This window comes from Danio rerio, chromosome 14 (genome assembly GCF_052040795.2).
Source record: "Danio rerio strain M-AB ecotype USA chromosome 14, GRCz13ab, whole genome shotgun sequence".
In the NCBI taxonomy this organism is placed as follows: Eukaryota; Metazoa; Chordata; class Actinopteri; order Cypriniformes; family Danionidae; genus Danio; species Danio rerio.
In genome coordinates, this window is record NC_141034.1 from 15709746 (window position 1) to 15731635 (window position 21890).

Genomic DNA, 21890 nt, shown 5'->3' on the forward strand with positions numbered 1-21890 from the left:
ATAAAACCAGATCCAGCCACTAAAATGCATCATTCTTTTTGTTTTAGACAACATTTCATGCACTGTTAAACATGTTTAAGCAAGTTGCAAGTAAAAATCTATGTCTCTGACTGAGTTTGCATTACTGCTTATTTTGACCTCTGCAGGCTGAGAAAATTTCATTTTCAACGTCCAATACAGAATGTGATAAAACCAGATCCAGCCACTAAAATGCATCATTCTATTTGTTTTAGACAACATTTCATGCACTGTTAAACATGTTTAAGCAAGTTGCAAAGGAAAATCTATGTCTCTGACTGAGTTTGCATTACTGCTTATTTTGACCTTTGCTGGCTGAGAAAAGCTCAAATTCTACGTCCAATCCAGAATGTGATAAAACCAGATCCAGCCACTAAAATGCATCATTCTTTTTGTTTTAGACAACATTTCATGCACTGTTAAACAGGTTAAAGCAAGTTGCAAGTGAAAATCTATGTCTCTGACTGAGTTTGCATTACTGCTTATTTTGACCTCTGCTGGCTGAGAAAAGCTCATTTTCAACGTCCAATACAGAATGTGATAAAACCAGATCCAGCCACTAAAATGCATCATTCTTTTGGTTTAGACAACATTTCATGCACTGTTAAACATGTTTAAGCAAGTTGCCAGTGAAAATCTATGTCTCTGACTGAGTTTGCATTACTGCTTATTTTGACCTCTGCTGGCTGAGAAAAGCTCATTTTCAACGTCCAATACAGAATGTGATAAAACCAGATCCAGCCACTAAAATGCATCATTCTTTTTGTTTTAGACAACATTTCATGCACTGTTAAACATGTTTAAGCAAGTTGCCAGTGAAAATCTATGTCTCTGACTGAGTTTGCATTACTGCTTATTTTGACCTCTGCTGGCTGAGAAAAGCTCATTTTCAACGTCCATAACAGAATGTGATAAAACCAGATCCAGCCACTAAAATGCCTCATTCTTTTTGTTTTAGACAACTTTTCATGCACTGTTAAACATGTTTAAGCAAGTTGCAAGTGAAAATCTATGTCTCTGTCTGAGTTTCCATTACTGCTTATTTTGACCTCTGCTGGCTGAGAAAAGCTCATTTTCAACGTCCAATACAGAATGTGATAAAGCCAGATCCAGCCACTAAAATGCATCATTCTATTTGTTTAAGACAACAATTCATGCACTGTTAAACATGTTTAAGCAAGTTGCAAGGGAAAATCTATGTCTCTGACTGAGTTTGCATTACTGCTTATTTTGACCTCTGCTGGCTGAGAAAAGCTCATTTTCAACGTCCAATACAGAATGTGATAAAACCAGATCCAGCCACTAAAATGCATCATTCTTTTTGTTTTAGACAACATTTCATGCACTGTTAAACATGTTTAAGCAAGTTGCCAGTGAAAATCTATGTCTCTGACTGAGTTTGCATTACTGCTTATTTTGACCTTTGCTGGCTGAGAAAAGCTCATTTTCAACGTTCAATACAGAATGTGATAAAACCAGATCCAGCCACTAAAATGCATCATTCTATTTGTTATAGACAACATTTTATGCACTGTTAAACATGTTTAAGCAAGTTGCAAGTGAAAATCTATGTCTCTGACTGAGTTTGCATTACTGCTTATTTTGACCTCTGCTGGCTGAGAAAAGCTCATTTTCAACGTCCAATACAGAATGTGATAAAACCAGATCCAGCCACTAAAATGCATCATTCTTTTTGTTTTAGACAACATTTCATGCACTGTTAAACATGTTTAAGCAAGTTGCAAGTAAAAATCTATGTCTCTGACTGAGTTTGCATTACTGCTTATTTTGACCTCTGCAGGCTGAGAAAATTTCATTTTCAACGTCCAATACAGAATGTGATAAAACCAGATCCAGCCACTAAAATGCATCATTCTATTTGTTTTAGACAACTTTTCATGCACTGTTAAACATGTTTAAGCAAGTTGCAAGTGAAAATCTATGTCTCTGACTGAGTTTGCATTACTGCTTATTTTGACCTCTGCTGGCTGAGAAAAGCTCATTTTCAACGTCCCATACAGAATGTGATAAAACCAGATCCAGCCACTAAAATGCATCATTCTTTTGTTTTAGACAACATTTCATGCACTGTTAAACATGTTTAAGCAAGTTGGCAGTGAAAATCTATGTCTCTGACTGAGTTTGCATTACTGCTTATTTTGACCTCTGCTGGCTGAGAAAAGCTCATTTTCAACGTCCAATACAGAATGTGATAAAACCAGATCCAGCCACTAAAATGCATCATTCTTTTAGTTTTAGACAACATTTGATGCACTGTTAAACATGTTTAAGCAAGTTGCCAGTGAAAATCTATGTCTCTGACTGAGTTTGCATTACTGCTTATTTTGACCTCTGCTGGCTGAGAAAAGCTCATTTTCAACGTCCATAACAGAATGTGATAAAACCAGATCCAGCCACTAAAATGCCTCATTCTTTTTGTTTTAGACAACTTTTCATGCACTGTTAAACATGTTTAAGCAAGTTGCAAGTGAAAATCTATGTCTCTGTCTGAGTTTCCATTACTGCTTATTTTGACCTCTGCAGGCTGAGAAAATTTCATTTTCAACGTCCAATACAGAATGTGATAAAACCAGATCCAGCCACTAAAATGCATCATTCTATTTATTTTAGACAACAATTCATGCACTGTTAAACATGTTTAAGCAAGTTGCAAGTGAAAGTCTATGTCTCTGACTGAGTTTGCATTACTGCTTATTTTGAGCTCTGCTGACTGAGAAAAGCTCATTTTCAACGTCCAATACAGAATGTGATAAAACCAGATCCAGCCACTAAAATGCATCATTCTTTTTGTTTTAGACAACATTTCATGCACTGTTAAACATGTTTAAGCAAGTTGCAAGTGAAAATCTATGTCTCTGACTGAGTTTGCATTACTGCTTATTTTGACCTCTGCTGGCTGAGAAAAGTTCATTTTCAACGTCCAATACAGAATGTGATAAAACCAGATCCAGCCACTAAAATGGATCATTCTTTTTGTTTTAGACAACATTTCATGCACTGTTAAACATGTTTAAGCAAGTTGCAAGTGAAAATCTATGTCTCTGACTGAGTTTGCATCACTGCTTATTTTGACCTCTGCTGGCTGAGAAAAGCTCATTTTCAACGTCCAATACAGAATGTGATAAAACCAGATCCAGCCACTAAAATGCATCATTCTTTTTGTTTTGTTTTAGACAACATTTCATGCACTGTTAAACATGTTTAAGCAAGTTGCAAGTGAAAATCTATGTCTCTGACTGAGTTTGCATTACTGCTTATTTTGACCTCTGCAGGCTGAGAAAATTTCATTTTCAACATCCAATACAGAATGTGATAAAACCAGATCCAGCCACTAAAATGCATCATTCTATTTGTTTTAGACAACATTTCATGCACTGTTAAACATGTTTAAGCAAGTTGCAAGTGAAAATCTATGTCTCTGACTGAGTTTGCATTACTGCTTATTTTGACCTCTGCTGGCTGAGAACAGCTCATTTTCAACGTCCAATACAGAATGTGATAAAACCAGATCCAGCCACTAAAATGCATCATTCTTTTTGTTTTGGACAACATTTCATGCACTGTTAAACATGTTTAAGCAAGTTGCAAGTGAAAATCTATGTCTCTGACTGAGTTTGCATTACTGCTTATTTTGACCTCTGCAGGCTGAGAAAATTTCATTTTCAACGTCCAATACAGAATGTGATAAAACCAGATCCAGCCACTAAAATGCATCATTCTATTTGTTTTAGACAACATTTCATGCACTGTTAAACATATTTAAGCAAGTTGCAAGTGAAAATCTATGTCTCTGACTGAGTTTGCATTACTGCTTATTTTGACCTCTGCTGGCTGAGAAAAGCTAATTTTCAACGTCCAATACAGAATGTGATAAAACCAGATCCAGCCACTAAAATGCATCATTCTTTTTGTTTTAGACAACATTTCATGCACTGTTAAACATGTTTAAGCAAGTTGCAAGTAAAAATCTATGTCTCTGACTGAGTTTGCATTACTGCTTATTTTGACCTCTGCAGGCTGAGAAAATTAAATTTTCAACGTCCAATACAGAATGTGATAAAACCAGATCCAGCCACTAAAATGCATCATTCTATTTGTTTTAGACAACATTTCATGCACTGTTAAACATGTTTAAGCAAGTTGCAAGTGAAAATCTATGTCTCTGACTGAGTTTGCATTACTGCTTATTTTGACCTCTGCTGGCTGAGAAAAGCTCATTTTCAACGTCCAATACAGAATGTGATAAAACCAGATCCAGCCACTAAAATGCATCATTCTTTTTGTTTTAGACAACATTTCATGCACTGTTAAACATGTTTAGGCAAGTTGCAAGTGAAAATCTATGTCTCTGACTGAGTTTGCATTACTGCTTATTTTGACAACTGCTGGCTGAGAAAAGCTCATTTTCAACGTCCAATACAGAATGTGATAAAACCAGATCCAGCCACTAAAATGCATCATTCTTTTTGTTTTAGACAACATTTCATGCACTGTTTAACATGTTAAAGCAAATTGCAAGTGAAAATCTATTTCTCTGACTGAGTTTGCATTACTGCTTATTTTGACCTCTGCAGGCTGAGAAAATTAAATTTTCAACGTCCAATACAGAATGTGATAAAACCAGATCCAGCCACTAAAATGCATCATTCTATTTGTTTTAGACAACATTTCATGCACTGTTAAACATGTTTAAGCAAGTTGCAAGTGAAAATCTATGTCTCTGACTGAGTTTGCATCACTGCTTATTTTGACCTCTGCTGGCTGAGAAAAGCTCATTTTCAACGTCCAATACAGAATGTGATAAAACCAGATCCAGCCACTAAAATGCATCATTCTTTTTGTTTTAGACAACATTTCATGCACTGTTAAACATGTTAAAGCAAGTTGCAAGTGAAAATCTATGTCTCTGACTGAGTTTGCATTACTGCTTATTTTGACCTCTGCTGGCTGAGAAAAGCTCATTTTCAACGTCCAATACAGAATGTGATAAAACCAGATCCAGCCACTAAAATGCATCATTCTTTTTGTTTTAGACAACATTTCATGCACTGTTAAACATGTTTAAGCAAGTTGCAAGTGAAAATCTATGTCTCTGACTGAGTTTGCATTACTGCTTATTTTGACCTCTGCTGGCTGAGAAAAGCTCATTTTCAACGTCCAATACAGAATGTGATAAAACCAGATCCAGCCACTAAAATGCATCATTCTTTTTGTTTTAGACAACATTTCATGCACTGTTAAACATGTTTAAGCAAGTTGCAAGTGAAAATCTATGTCTCTGACTGAGTTTGCATTACTGCTTATTTTGACAACTGCTGGCTGAGAAAAGCTCATTTTCAACGTCCAATACAGAATGTGATAAAACCAGATCCAGCCACTAAAATGCATCATTCTTTTTGTTTTAGACAACATTTCATGCACTGTTTAACATGTTAAAGCAAATTGCAAGTGAAAATCTATTTCTCTGACTGAGTTTGCATTACTGCTTATTTTGACCTCTGCAGGCTGAGAAAATTAAATTTTCAACGTCCAATACAGAATGTGATAAAACCAGATCCAGCCACTAAAATGCATCATTCTATTTGTTTTAGACAACATTTCATGCACTGTTAAACATGTTAAAGCAAGTTGCAAGTGAAAATCTATGTCTCTGACTGAGTTTGCATTACTGCTTATTTTGACCTCTGCTGGCTGAGAAAAGCTCATTTTCAACGTCCAATACAGAATGTGATAAAACCAGATCCAGCCACTAAAATGCATCATTCTTTTTGTTTTAGACAACATTTCATGCACTGTTAAACATGTTTAAGCAAGTTGCAAGTGAAAATCTATGTCTCTGACTGAGTTTGCATTACTGCTTATTTTGACCTCTGCTGGCTGAGAAAAGCTCATTTTCAACGTCCAATACAGAATGTGATAAAACCAGATCCAGCCACTAAAATGCCTCATTCTTTTTGTTTTAGACAACATTTCATGCACTGTTTAACATGTTAAAGCAAATTGCAAGTGAAAATCTATTTCTCTGACTGAGTTTGCATTACTGCTTATTTTGACCTCTGCTGGCTGAGAAAAGCTCATTTTCAACGTCCAATACAGAATGTGATAAAACCAGATCCAGCCACTAAAATGCATCATTCTTTTTGTTTTAGACAACATTTCATTCACTGTTAAACATGTTTAAGCAAGTTGCAAGTAAAAATCTATGTCTCTGACTGAGTTTGCATTACTGCTTATTTTGACCTCTGCTGGCTGAGAAAAGCTCATTTTCAACGTCCAATACAGAATGTGATAAAACCAGATCCAGCCACTAAAATGCATCATTCTTTTTGTTTTAGACAACATTTCATGCACTGTTAAACATGTTTAAGCAAGTTGCAAGTGAAAATCTATGTCTCTGACTGAGTTTGCATTACTGCTTATTTTGACCTCTGCTGGCTGAGAAAAGCTCATTTTCAACGTCCAATACAGAATGTGATAAAACCAGATCCAGCCACTAAAATGCATCATTCTTTTTGTTTTACACAACATTTCATGCACTGTTAAACATGTTAAAGCAAGTTGCAAGTGAAAATCTATGTCTCTGACTGAGTTTGCATTACTGCTTATTTTGATCTCTGCTGGCTGAGAAAAGCTCATTTTCAACGTCCAAAACAGAATGTGATAAAACCAGATCCAGCCACTAAAATGCATCATTCTTTTTGTTTTAGACAACATTTCATGCACTGTTAAACATGTTTAAGCAAGTTGCAAGTGAAAATTTATGTCTCTGACTGAGTTTGCATTACTGCTTATTTTGACCTCTGCTGGCTGAGAAAAGCTCATTTTCAACGTCCAATAAAGAATGTGATAAAACCAGATCCAGCCACTAAAATGCATCATTCTTTTTGTTTTAGACAACATTTAATGCACTGTTAAACATGTTTAAGCAAGTTGCAAGTGAAAATCTATGTCTCTGACTGAGTTTGCATCACTGCTTATTTTGACCTCTGCTGGCTGAGAAAAGCTCATTTTCAACGTCCAATACAGAATGTGATAAAACCAGATCCAGCCACTAAAATGGATCATTCTTTTTGTTTTAGACAACATTTCATGCACTGTTAAACATGTTTAAGCAAGTTGCAAGTGAAAATCTATGTCTCTGACTGAGTTTGCATCACTGCTTATTTTGACCTCTGCTGGCTGAGAAAAGCTTATTTTCAACGTCCAATACAGAATGTGATAAAACCAGATACAGCCACTAAAATGCATCATTCTTTTTGTTTTAGACAACATTTCATGCACTGTTAAACATGTTTAAGCAAGTTGCAAGTGAAAATCTATGTCTCTGACTGAGTTTGCATCACTGCTTATTTTGACCTCTGCTGGCTGAGAAAAGCTCATTTTCAACGTCCAATACAGAATGTGATAAAACCAGATCCAGACACTAAAATGCATCATTCTTTTTGTTTTAGACAACATTTCATGCACTATTAAACATGTTTAAGCAAGTTGCCAGTGAAAATCTATGTCTCTGACTAAGTTTGCATTACTGCTTATTTTGACCTCTGCTGGCTGAGAAAAGCTCATTTTCAACGTCCAATACAGAATGTGATAAAACCAGATCCAGCCACTAAAATGCATCATTCTTTTTGTTTTAGACAACATTTAATGCACTGTTAAACATGTTTAAGCAAGTTGCAAGTGAAAATCTATGTCTTTGACTGAGTTTGCATTACTGCTTATTTTGACCTCTGCTGGCTGAGAAAAGCTCATTTTCAACGTCCAATACAGAATGTGATAAAACCAGATCCAGCCACTAAAATGCATCATTCTTTTTGTTTTAGACAACATTTCATGCACTGTTAAACATGTTTAAGCAAGTTGCAAGTGAAAATCTATGTCTCTGACTGGCTTTGCATTACTGCTTATTTTGACCTCTGTTGGCTGAGAACAGCTCATTTTCAACGTTTAATTCCGAATGTGATAAAACCAGATCCAGCCACTAAAATGCATCATTCTTTTTGTTTTACACAACATTTCATGCACTGTTAAACATGTTTAAGCAAGTTGCAAGTGAAAATTTATGTCTCTGACTGAGTTTGCATTACTGCTTATTTTGACCTCTGCTGGCTGAGAAAAGTTCATTTTCAACGTCCAATAAAGAATGTGATAAAACCAGATCCAGCCACTAAAATGCATCATTCTTTTTGTTTTAGACAACATTTAATGCACTGTTAAACATGTTTAAGCAAGTTGCAAGTGAAAATCTATGTCTCTGATTGAGTTTGCATCACTGCTTATTTTGACCTCTGCTGGCTGAGAAAAGCTCATTTTCAATGTCCAATACAGAATGTGATAAAACCAGATCCAGCCACTAAAATGGATCATTCTTTTTGTTTTAGACAACATTTCATGCACTGTTAAACATGTTTAAGCAAGTTGCAAGTGAAAATCTATGTCTCTGACTGAGTTTGCATCACTGCTTATTTTGACCTCTGCTGGCTGAGAAAAGCTTATTTTCAACGTCCAATACAGAATGTGATAAAACCAGATACAGCCACTAAAATGCATCATTCTTTTTGTTTTAGACAACATTTCATGCACTGTTAAACATGTTTAAGCAAGTTGCAAGTGAAAATCTATGTCTCTGACTGAGTTTGCATCACTGCTTATTTTGACCTCTGCTGGCTGAGAAAAGCTCATTTTCAACGTCCAATACAGAATGTGATAAAACCAGATCCAGACACTAAAATGCATCATTCTTTTTGTTTTAGACAACATTTCATGCACTATTAAACATGTTTAAGCAAGTTGCCAGTGAAAATCTATGTCTCTGACTAAGTTTGCATTACTGCTTATTTTGACCTCTGCTGGCTGAGAAAAGCTCATTTTCAACGTCCAATACAGAATGTGATAAAACCAGATCCAGCCACTAAAATGCATCATTCTTTTTGTTTTAGACAACATTTAATGCACTGTTAAACATGTTTAAGCAAGTTGCAAGTGAAAATCTATGTCTTTGACTGAGTTTGCATTACTGCTTATTTTGACCTCTGCTGGCTGAGAAAAGCTCATTTTCAACGTCCAATACAGAATGTGATAAAACCAGATCCAGCCACTAAAATGCATCATTCTTTTTGTTTTAGACAACATTTAATGCACTGTTAAACATGTTTAAGCAAGTTGCAAGTGAAAATCTATGTCTTTGACTGAGTTTGCATTACTGCTTATTTTGACCTCTGCTGGCTGAGAAAAGCTCATTTTCAACGTCCAATACAGAATGTGATAAAACCAGATCCAGCCACTAAAATGCATCATTCTTTTTGTTTTAGACAACATTTCATGCACTGTTAAACATGTTTAAGCAAGTTGCAAGTGAAAATCTATGTCTCTGACTGGCTTTGCATTACTGCTTATTTTGACCTCTGTTGGCTGAGAACAGCTCATTTTCAACGTTTAATTCCGAATGTGATAAAACCAGATCCAGCCACTAAAATGCATCATTCTTTTTGTTTTACACAACATTTCATGCACTGTTAAACATGTTTAAGCAAGTTGCAAGTGAAAATTTATGTCTCTGACTGAGTTTGCATTACTGCTTATTTTGACCTCTGCTGGCTGAGAAAAGCTCATTTTCAACGTCCAATAAAGAATGTGATAAAACCAGATCCAGCCACTAAAATGCATCATTCTTTTTGTTTTAGACAACATTTAATGCACTGTTAAACATGTTTAAGCAAGTTGCAAGTGAAAATCTATGTCTCTGACTGAGTTTGCATCACTGCTTATTTTGACCTCTGCTGGCTGAGAAAAGCTCATTTTCAATGTCCAATACAGAATGTGATAAAACCAGATCCAGCCACTAAAATGGATCATTCTTTTTGTTTTAGACAACATTTCATGCACTGTTAAACATGTTTAAGCAAGTTGCAAGTGAAAATCTATGTCTCTGACTGAGTTTGCATCACTGCTTATTTTGACCTCTGCTGGCTGAGAAAAGCTTATTTTCAACGTCCAATACAGAATGTGATAAAACCAGATACAGCCACTAAAATGCATCATTCTTTTTGTTTTAGACAACATTTCATGCACTGTTAAACATGTTTAAGCAAGTTGCAAGTGAAAATCTATGTCTCTGACTGAGTTTGCATCACTGCTTATTTTGACCTCTGCTGGCTGAGAAAAGCTCATTTTCAACGTCCAATACAGAATGTGATAAAACCAGATCCAGACACTAAAATGCATCATTCTTTTTGTTTTAGACAACATTTCATGCACTATTAAACATGTTTAAGCAAGTTGCCAGTGAAAATCTATGTCTCTGACTAAGTTTGCATTACTGCTTATTTTGACCTCTGCTGGCTGAGAAAAGCTCATTTTCAACGTCCAATACAGAATGTGATAAAACCAGATCCAGCCACTAAAATGCATCATTCTTTTTGTTTTAGACAACATTTAATGCACTGTTAAACATGTTTAAGCAAGTTGCAAGTGAAAATCTATGTCTTTGACTGAGTTTGCATTACTGCTTATTTTGACCTCTGCTGGCTGAGAAAAGCTCATTTTCAACGTCCAATACAGAATGTGATAAAACCAGATCCAGCCACTAAAATGCATCATTCTTTTTGTTTTAGACAACATTTCATGCACTGTTAAACATGTTTAAGCAAGTTGCAAGTGAAAATCTATGTCTCTGACTGGCTTTGCATTACTGCTTATTTTGACCTCTGTTGGCTGAGAACAGCTCATTTTCAACGTTCAATTCCGAATGTGATAAAACCAGATCCAGCCACTAAAATGCATCATTCTTTTTGTTTTACACAACATTTCATGCACTGTTAAACATGTTAAAGCAAGTTGCAAGTGAAAATCTATGTCTCTGACTGAGTTTGCATTACTGCTTATTTTGATCTCTGCTGGCTGAGAAAAGCTCATTTTCAACGTCCAATACAGAATGTGATAAAACCAGATCCAGCCACTAAAATGCATCATTCTTTTTGTTTTAGACAACATTTCATGCACTGTTAAACATGTTTAAGCAAGTTGCAAGTGAAAATCTATGTCTCTGACTGAGTTTGCATTACTGCTTATTTTGACCTCTGCTGGCTGAGAAAAGCTCATTTTCAACGTCCAATACAGAATGTGATAAAACCAGATCCAGCCACTAAAATGCATCATTCTTTTTGTTTTAGACAACATTTCATGCACTGTTAAACATGTTTAAGCAAGTTGCAAGTGAAAATCTATGTCTCTGACTGAGTTTGCATTACTGCTTATTTTGACCTTTGCTGGCTGATAAAAGCTCATTTTCAACGTTCAATACAGAATGTGATAAAACCAGATCCAGCCACTAAAATGCATCATTCTTTTTGTTTTAGACAACATTTCATGCACTGTTAAACATGTTTAAGCAAGTTGCAAGTGAAAATTTATGTCTCTGACTGAGTTTGCATTACTGCTTATTTTGACCTCTGCTGGCTGAGAAAAGCTCATTTTCAACGTCCAATAAAGAATGTGATAAAACCAGATCCAGCCACTAAAATGCATCATTCTTTTTGTTTTAGACAACATTTAATGCACTGTTAAACATGTTTAAGCAAGTTGCAAGTGAAAATCTATGTCTCTGACTGAGTTTGCATCACTGCTTATTTTGACCTCTGCTGGCTGAGAAAAGCTCATTTTCAATGTCCAATACAGAATGTGATAAAACCAGATCCAGCCACTAAAATGGATCATTCTTTTTGTTTTAGACAACATTTCATGCACTGTTAAACATGTTTAAGCAAGTTGCAAGTGAAAATCTATGTCTCTGACTGAGTTTGCATCACTGCTTATTTTGACCTCTGCTGGCTGAGAAAAGCTTATTTTCAACGTCCAATACAGAATGTGATAAAACCAGATACAGCCACTAAAATGCATCATTCTTTTTGTTTTAGACAACATTTCATGCACTGTTAAACATGTTTAAGCAAGTTGCAAGTGAAAATCTATGTCTCTGACTGAGTTTGCATCACTGCTTATTTTGACCTCTGCTGGCTGAGAAAAGCTCATTTTCAACGTCCAATACAGAATGTGATAAAACCAGATCCAGACACTAAAATGCATCATTCTTTTTGTTTTAGACAACATTTCATGCACTATTAAACATGTTTAAGCAAGTTGCCAGTGAAAATCTATGTCTCTGACTAAGTTTGCATTACTGCTTATTTTGACCTCTGCTGGCTGAGAAAAGCTCATTTTCAACGTCTAATAAAGAATGTGATAAAACCAGATCCAGCCACTAAAATGCATCATTCTTTTTGTTTTAGACAACATTTAATGCACTGTTAAACATGTTTAAGCAAGTTGCAAGTGAAAATCTATGTCTCTGACTGAGTTTGCATCACTGCTTATTTTGACCTCTGCTGGCTGAGAAAAGCTCATTTTCAATGTCCAATACAGAATGTGATAAAACCAGATCCAGCCACTAAAATGGATCATTCTTTTTGTTTTAGACAACATTTCATGCACTGTTAAACATGTTTAAGCAAGTTGCAAGTGAAAATCTATGTCTCTGACTGAGTTTGCATCACTGCTTATTTTGACCTCTGCTGGCTGAGAAAAGCTTATTTTCAACGTCCAATACAGAATGTGATAAAACCAGATACAGCCACTAAAATGCATCATTCTTTTTGTTTTAGACAACATTTCATGCACTGTTAAACATGTTTAAGCAAGTTGCAAGTGAAAATCTATGTCTCTAACTGAGTTTGCATCACTGCTTATTTTGACCTCTGCTGGCTGAGAAAAGCTCATTTTCAACGTCCAATACAGAATGTGATAAAACCAGATCCAGACACTAAAATGCATCATTCTTTTTGTTTTAGACAACATTTCATGCACTATTAAACATGTTTAAGCAAGTTGCCAGTGAAAATCTATGTCTCTGACTAAGTTTGCATTACTGCTTATTTTGACCTCTGCTGGCTGAGAAAAGCTCATTTTCAACGTCCAATACAGAATGTGATAAAACCAGATCCAGCCACTAAAATGCATCATTCTTTTTGTTTTAGACAACATTTAATGCACTGTTAAACATGTTTAAGCAAGTTGCAAGTGAAAATCTATGTCTTTGACTGAGTTTGCATTACTGCTTATTTTGACCTCTGCTGGCTGAGAAAAGCTCATTTTCAACGTCCAATACAGAATGTGATAAAACCAGATCCAGCCACTAAAATGCATCATTCTTTTTGTTTTAGACAACATTTCATGCACTGTTAAACATGTTTAAGCAAGTTGCAAGTGAAAATCTATGTCTCTGACTGAGTTTGCATTACTGCTTATTTTGACCTCTGCAGGCTGAGAAAATTTCATTTTCAACGTCCAATACAGAATGTGATAAAACCAGATCCAGCCACTAAAATGCATCATTCTATTTGTTTTAGACAACAATTCATGCACTGTTAAACATGTTTAAGCAAGTTGCAAGTGAAAATCTATGTCTCTGACTGAGTTTGCATTACTGCTTATTTTGACCTCTGCTGGCTGAGAAAAGCTCATTTTCAACGTCCAATACCGAATGTGATAAAACCAGATCCAGCCACTAAAATGCATCATTCTTTTTGTTTTAGACAACATTTCATGCATTGTTAAACATGTTTAAGCAAGTTGCAAGTGAAAATCTATGTCTCTGACTGAGTTTGCATTACTGCTTATTTTGACCTCTGCTGGCTGAGAAAAGCTCATTTTCAACGTCCAATACAGAATGTGATAAAACCAGATGCAGCCACTAAAATGGATCATTCTTTTTGTTTTAGACAACATTTCATGCACTGTTAAACATGTTTAAGCAAGTTGCAAGTGAAAATCTATGTCTCTGACTGAGTTTGCATCACTGCTTATTTTGACCTCTGCTGGCTGAGAAAAGCTCATTTTCAACGTCCAATACAGAATGTGATAAAACCAGATCCAGCCACTAAAATGCATCATTCTTTTGTTTTAGACAACATTTCATGCACTGTTAAACATGTTTAAGCAAGTTGCAAGTGAAAATCTATGTCTCTGACTGAGTTTGCATTACTGCTTATTTTGACCTTTGCTGGCTGAGAAAAGCTCATTTTCAACGTTCAATACAGAATGTGATAAAACCAGATCCAGCCACTAAAATGCATAATTCTTTTTGTTTTAGACAACATTTCATGCACTGTTAAACATGTTTAAGCAAGTTGCCAGTGAAAATCTATGTCTCTGACTGAGTTTGCATTACTGCTTATTTTGACCTCTGCTGGCTGAGAAAAGCTCATTTTCAACGTCCAATACAGAATGTGATAAAACCAGATCCAGCCACTAAAATGCATCATTCTTTTTGTTTTAGACAACTTTTAATGCACTGTTAAACATGTTTAAGCAAGTTGCAAGTGAAAATCTATGTCTCTGACTGAGTTTGCATTACTGCTTATTTTGACCTCTGCTGGTTGAGAAAAGCTCATTTTCAATGTCCAATACAGAATGTGATAAAACCAGATCCAGCCACTAAAATGGATCATTCTTTTTGTTTTAGACAACATTTCATGCACTGTTAAACATGTTTAAGCAAGTTGCAAGTGAAAATCTATGTCTCTGACTGAGTTTGCATTACTGCTTATTTTGATCTCTGCTGGCTGAGAAAAGCTCATTTTCAACGTCCAATACAGAATGTGATAAAACCAGATCCAGCCACTAAAATGCATCATTCTTTTTGTTTTAGACAACATTTCATGCACTGTTAAACATGTTTAAGCAAGTTGCAAGTGAAAATCTATGTCTCTGACTGAGTTTGCATTACTGCTTATTTTGACCTTTGCTGGCTGATAAAAGCTCATTTTCAACGTTCAATACAGAATGTGATAAAACCAGATCCAGCCACTAAAATGCATCATTCTTTTTGTTTTAGACAACATTTCATGCACTGTTAAACATGTTTAAGCAAGTTGCAAGTGAAAATTTATGTCTCTGACTGAGTTTGCATTACTGCTTATTTTGACCTCTGCTGGCTGAGAAAAGCTCATTTTCAACGTCCAATAAAGAATGTGATAAAACCAGATCCAGCCACTAAAATGCATCATTCTTTTTGTTTTAGACAACATTTCATGCATTGTTAAACATGTTTAAGCAAGTTGCAAGTGAAAATCTATGTCTCTGACTGAGTTTGCATTACTGCTTATTTTGACCTCTGCTGGCTGAGAAAAGCTCATTTTCAACGTCCAATACAGAATGTGATAAAACCAGATGCAGCCACTAAAATGGATCATTCTTTTTGTTTTAGACAACATTTCATGCACTGTTAAACATGTTTAAGCAAGTTGCAAGTGAAAATCTATGTCTCTGACTGAGTTTGCATCACTGCTTATTTTGACCTCTGCTGGCTGAGAAAAGCTCATTTTCAACGTCCAATACAGAATGTGATAAAACCAGATCCAGCCACTAAAATGCATCATTCTTTTGTTTTAGACAACATTTCATGCACTGTTAAACATGTTTAAGCAAGTTGCAAGTGAAAATCTATGTCTCTGACTGAGTTTGCATTACTGCTTATTTTGACCTTTGCTGGCTGAGAAAAGCTCATTTTCAACGTTCAATACAGAATGTGATAAAACCAGATCCAGCCACTAAAATGCATAATTCTTTTTGTTTTAGACAACATTTCATGCACTGTTAAACATGTTTAAGCAAGTTGCCAGTGAAAATCTATGTCTCTTACTGAGTTTGCATTACTGCTTATTTTGACCTCTGCTGGCTGAGAAAAGCTCATTTTCAACGTCCAATACAGAATGTGATAAAACCAGATCCAGCCACTAAAATGCATCATTCTTTTTGTTTTAGACAACTTTTAATGCACTGTTAAACATGTTTAAGCAAGTTGCAAGTGAAAATCTATGTCTCTGACTGAGTTTGCATTACTGCTTATTTTGACCTCTGCTGGCTGAGAAAAGCTCATTTTCAATGTCCAATACAGAATGTGATAAAACCAGATCCAGCCACTAAAATGGATCATTCTTTTTGTTTTAGACAACATTTCATGCACTGTTAAACATGTTTAAGCAAGTTGCAAGTGAAAATCTATGTCTCTGACTGAGTTTGCATCACTGCTTATTTTGACCTCTGCTGGCTGAGAAAAGCTCATTTTCAACGTCCAATACAGAATGTGATAAAACCAGATCCAGCCACTAAAATGCATCATTCTTTTTGTTTTGTTTTAGAAAACATTTCATGCACTGTTAAACATGTTTAAGCAAGTTGCCAGTGAAAATCTATGTCTCTGACTGAGTTTGCATTACTGCTTATTTTGACCTCTGCTGGCTGAGAAAAGCTCATTTTCAACGTCCAATACAGAATGTGATAAAACCAGATCCAGCCACTAAAATGCATCATTCTTTTTGTTTTAGACAACTTTTCATGCACTGTTAAACATGTTAAAGCAAGTTGCAAGTGAAAATCTATGTCTCTGACTGAGTTTGCATTACTGCTTATTTTGACCTCTGCTGGCTGAGAAAAGCTCATTTTCAACGTCCAATACAGAATGTGATAAAACCAGATCCAGCCACTAAAATGCATCATTCTTTTTGTTTTAGACAACATTTCATGCACTGTTAAACATGTTTAAGCAAGTTGCAAGTGAAAATCTATGTCTCTGACTGAGTTTGCATTACTGCTTATTTTGACAACTGCTGGCTGAGAAAAGCTCATTTTCAACGTCCAATACAGAATGTGATAAAACCAGATCCAGCCACTAAAATGCATCATTCTTTTTGTTTTAGACAACATTTCATGCACTGTTTAACATGTTAAAGCAAATTGCAAGTGAAAATCTATTTCTCTGACTGAGTTTGCATTACTGCTTATTTTGACCTCTGCAGGCTGAGAAAATTAAATTTTCAACGTCCAATACAGAATGTGATAAAACCAGATCCAGCCACTAAAATGCATCATTCTATTTGTTTTAGACAACATTTCATGCACTGTTAAACATGTTTAAGCAAGTGAAAATCTATGTCTCTGACTGAGTTTGCATCACTGCTTATTTTGACCTCTGCTGGCTGAGAAAAGCTCATTTTCAACGTCCAATACAGAATGTGATAAAACCAGATCCAGCCACTAAAATGCATCATTCTTTTTGTTTTAGACAACATTTCATGCACTGTTAAACATGTTAAAGCAAGTTGCAAGTGAAAATCTATGTCTCTGACTGAGTTTGCATTACTGCTTATTTTGACCTCTGCTGGCTGAGAAAAGCTCATTTTCAACGTCCAATACAGAATGTGATAAAACCAGATCCAGCCACTAAAATGCATCATTCTTTTGTTTTAGACAACATTTCATGCACTGTTAAACATGTTTAAGCAAGTTGGCAGTGAAAATCTATGTCTCTGACTGAGTTTGCATTACTGCTTATTTTGACCTCTGCTGGCTGAGAAAAGCTCATTTTCAACGTCCAATACAGAATGTGATAAAACCAGATCCAGCCACTAAAATGCATCATTCTTTTAGTTTTAGACAACATTTGATGCACTGTTAAACATGTTTAAGCAAGTTGCCAGTGAAAATCTATGTCTCTGACTGAGTTTGCATTACTGCTTATTTTGACCTCTGCTGGCTGAGAAAAGCTCATTTTCAACGTCCATAACAGAATGTGATAAAACCAGATCCAGCCACTAAAATGCCTCATTCTTTTTGTTTTAGACAACTTTTCATGCACTGTTAAACATGTTTAAGCAAGTTGCAAGTGAAAATCTATGTCTCTGTCTGAGTTTCCATTACTGCTTATTTCGACCTCTGCAGGCTGAGAAAATTTTATTTTCAACGTCCAATACAGAATGTGATAAAACCAGATCCAGCCACTAAAATGCATCATTCTATTTATTTTAGACAACAATTCATGCACTGTTAAACATGTTTAAGCAAGTTGCAAGTGAAAATCTATGTCTCTGACTGAGTTTGCATTACTGCTTATTTTGAGCTCTGCTGACTGAGAAAAGCTCATTTTCAACGTCCAATACAGAATGTGATAAAACCAGATCCAGCCACTAAAATGCATCATTCTTTTTGTTTTAGACAACATTTCATGCACTGTTAAACATGTTTAAGCAAGTTGCAAGTGAAAATCTATGTCTCTGACTGAGTTTGCATCACTGCTTATTTTGACCTCTGCTGGCTGAGAAAAGCTCATTTTCAACGTCCAATACAGAATGTGATAAAACCAGATCCAGCCACTAAAATGCATCATTCTTTTTGTTTTGTTTTAGAAAACATTTCATGCACTGTTAAACATGTTTAAGCAAGTTGCCAGTGAAAATCTATGTCTCTGACTGAGTTTGCATTACTGCTTATTTTGACCTCTGCTGGCTGAGAAAAGCTCATTTTCAACGTCCAATACAGAATGTGATAAAACCAGATCCAGCCACTAAAATGCATCATTCTTTTTGTTTTAGACAACTTTTCATGCACTGTTAAACATGTTAAAGCAAGTTGCAAGTGAAAATCTATGTCTCTGACTGAGTTTCCATTACTGCTTATTTCGACCTCTGCAGGCTGAGAAAATTTCATTTTCAACGTCCAATACAGAATGTGATAAAACCAGATCCAGCCACTAAAATGCATCATTCTATTTATTTTAGACAACAATTCATGCACTGTTAAACATGTTTAAGCAAGTTGCAAGTGAAAATCTATGTCTCTGACTGAGTTTGCATTACTGCTTATTTTGAGCTCTGCTGACTGAGAAAAGCTCATTTTCAACGTCCAATACAGAATGTGATAAAACCAGATCCAGCCACTAAAATGCATCATTCTTTTTGTTTTAGACAACATTTCATGCACTGTTAAACATGTTTAAGCAAGTTGCAAGTGAAAATCTATGTCTCTGACTGAGTTTGCATCACTGCTTATTTTGACCTCTGCTGGCTGAGAAAAGCTCATTTTCAACGTCCAATACAGAATGTGATAAAACCAGATCCAGCCACTAAAATGCATCATTCTTTTTGTTTTGTTTTAGAAAACATTTCATGCACTGTTAAACATGTTTAAGCAAGTTGCCAGTGAAAATCTATGTCTCTGACTGAGTTTGCATTACTGCTTATTTTGACCTCTGCTGGCTGAGAAAAGCTCATTTTCAACGTCCAATACAGAATGTGATAAAACCAGATCCAGCCACTAAAATGCATCATTCTTTTTGTTTTAGACAACTTTTCATGCACTGTTAAACATGTTAAAGCAAGTTGCAAGTGAAAATCTATGTCTCTGACTGAGTTTGCATTACTGCTTATTTTGACCTCTGCTGGCTGAGAAAAGCTCATTTTCAACGTCCAATACAGAATGTGATAAAACCAGATCCAGCCACTAAAATGCATCATTCTTTTTGTTTTAGACAACATTTCATGCACTGTTAAACATGTTTAAGCAAGTTGCAAGTGAAAATCTATGTCTCTGACTGAGTTTGCATTACTGCTTATTTTGACAACTGCTGGCTGAGAAAAGCTCATTTTCAACGTCCAATACAGAATGTGATAAAACCAGATCCAGCCACTAAAATGCATCATTCTTTTTGTTTTAGACAACATTTCATGCACTGTTTAACATGTTAAAGCAAATTGCAAGTGAAAATCTATTTCTCTGACTGAGTTTGCATTACTGCTTATTTTGACCTCTGCAGGCTGAGAAAATTAAATTTTCAACGTCCAATACAGAATGTGATAAAACCAGATCCAGCCACTAAAATGCATAATTCTATTTGTTTTAGACAACATTTCATGCACTGTTAAACATGTTTAAGCAAGTTGCAAGTGAAAATCTATGTCTCTGACTGAGTTTGCATCACTGCTTATTTTGACCTCTGCTGGCTGAGAAAAGCTCATTTTCAACGTCCAATACAGAATGTGATAAAACCAGATCCAGCCACTAAAATGCATCATTCTTTTTGTTTTAGACAACATTTCATGCACTGTTAAACATGTTAAAGCAAGTTGCAAGTGAAAATCTATGTCTCTGACTGAGTTTGCATTACTGCTTATTTTGACCTCTGCTGGCTGAGAAAAGCTCATTTTCAACGTCCAATACAGAATGTGATAAAACCAGATCCAGCCACTAAAATGCATCATTCTTTTGTTTTAGACAACATTTCATGCACTGTTAAACATGTTTAAGCAAGTTGGCAGTGAAAATCTATGTCTCTGACTGAGTTTGCATTACTGCTTATTTTGACCTCTGCTGGCTGAGAAAAGCTCATTTTCAACGTCCAATACAGAATGTGATAAAACCAGATCCAGCCACTAAAATGCATCATTCTTTTAGTTTTAGACAACATTTGATGCACTGTTAAACATGTTTAAGCAAGTTGCCAGTGAAAATCTATGTCTCTGACTGAGTTTGCATTACTGCTTATTTTGACCTCTGCTGGCTGAGAAAAGCTCATTTTCAACGTCCATAACAGAATGTGATAAAACCAGATCCAGCCACTAAAATGCCTCATTCTTTTTGTTTTAGACAACTTTTCATGCACTGTTAAACATGTTTAAGCAAGTTGCAAGTGAAAATCTATGTCTCTGTCTGAGTTTCCATTACTGCTTATTTCGACCTCTGCAGGCTGAGAAAATTTCATTTTCAACGTCCAATACAGAATGTGATAAAACCAGATCCAGCCACTAAAATGCATCATTCTATTTATTTTAGACAACAATTCATGCACTGTTAAACATGTTTAAGCAAGTTGCAAGTGAAAATCTATGTCTCTGACTGAGTTTGCATTACTGCTTATTTTGAGCTCTGCTGACTGAGAAAAGCTCATTTTCAACGTCCAATACAGAATGTGATAAAACCAGATCCAGCCACTAAAATGCATCATTCTTTTTGTTTTAGACAACATTTCATGCACTGTTAAACATGTTTAAGCAAGTTGCAAGTGAAAATCTATGTCTCTGACTGAGTTTGCATTACTGCTTATTTTGACCTCTGCTGGCTGAGAAAAGCTCATTTTCAACGTCCAATACAGAATGTGATAAAACCAGATCCAGCCACTAAAATGGATCATTCTTTTTGTTTTAGACAACATTTCATGCACTGTTAAACATGTTTAAGCAAGTTGCAAGTGAAAATCTATGTCTCTGACTGAGTTTGCATCACTGCTTATTTTGACCTCTGCTGGCTGAGAAAAGCTCATTTTCAACGTCCAATACAGAATGTGATAAAACCAGATCCAGCCACTAAAATGCATCATTCTTTTTGTTTTGTTTTAGACAACATTTCATGCACTGTTAAACATGTTTAAGCAAGTTGCAAGTGAAAATCTATGTCTCTGACTGAGTTTGCATTACTGCTTATTTTGACCTCTGCAGGCTGAGAAAATTTCATTTTCAACATCCAATACAGAATGTGATAAAACCAGATCCAGCCACTAAAATGGATCATTCTTTTTGTTTTAGACAACATTTCATGCATTGTTAAACATGTTTAAGCAAGTTGCAAGTGAAAATCTATGTCTCTGACTGAGTTTGCATTACTGCTTATTTTGACCTTTGCTGGCTGAGAAAAGCTCATTTTCAACGTTCAATACAGAATGTGATAAAACCAGATCCAGCCACTAAAATGCATAATTCTTTTTGTTTTAGACAACATTTCATGCACTGTTAAACATGTTTAAGCAAGTTGCCAGTGAAAATCTATGTCTCTGACTGAGTTTGCATTACTGCTTATTTTGACCTCTGCTGGCTGAGAAAAGCTCATTTTCAACGTCCAATACAGAATGTGATAAAACCAGATCCAGCCACTAAAATGCATCATTCTTTTTGTTTTAGACAACTTTTAATGCACTGTTAAACATGTTTAAGCAAGTTGCAAGTGAAAATCTATGTCTCTGACTGAGT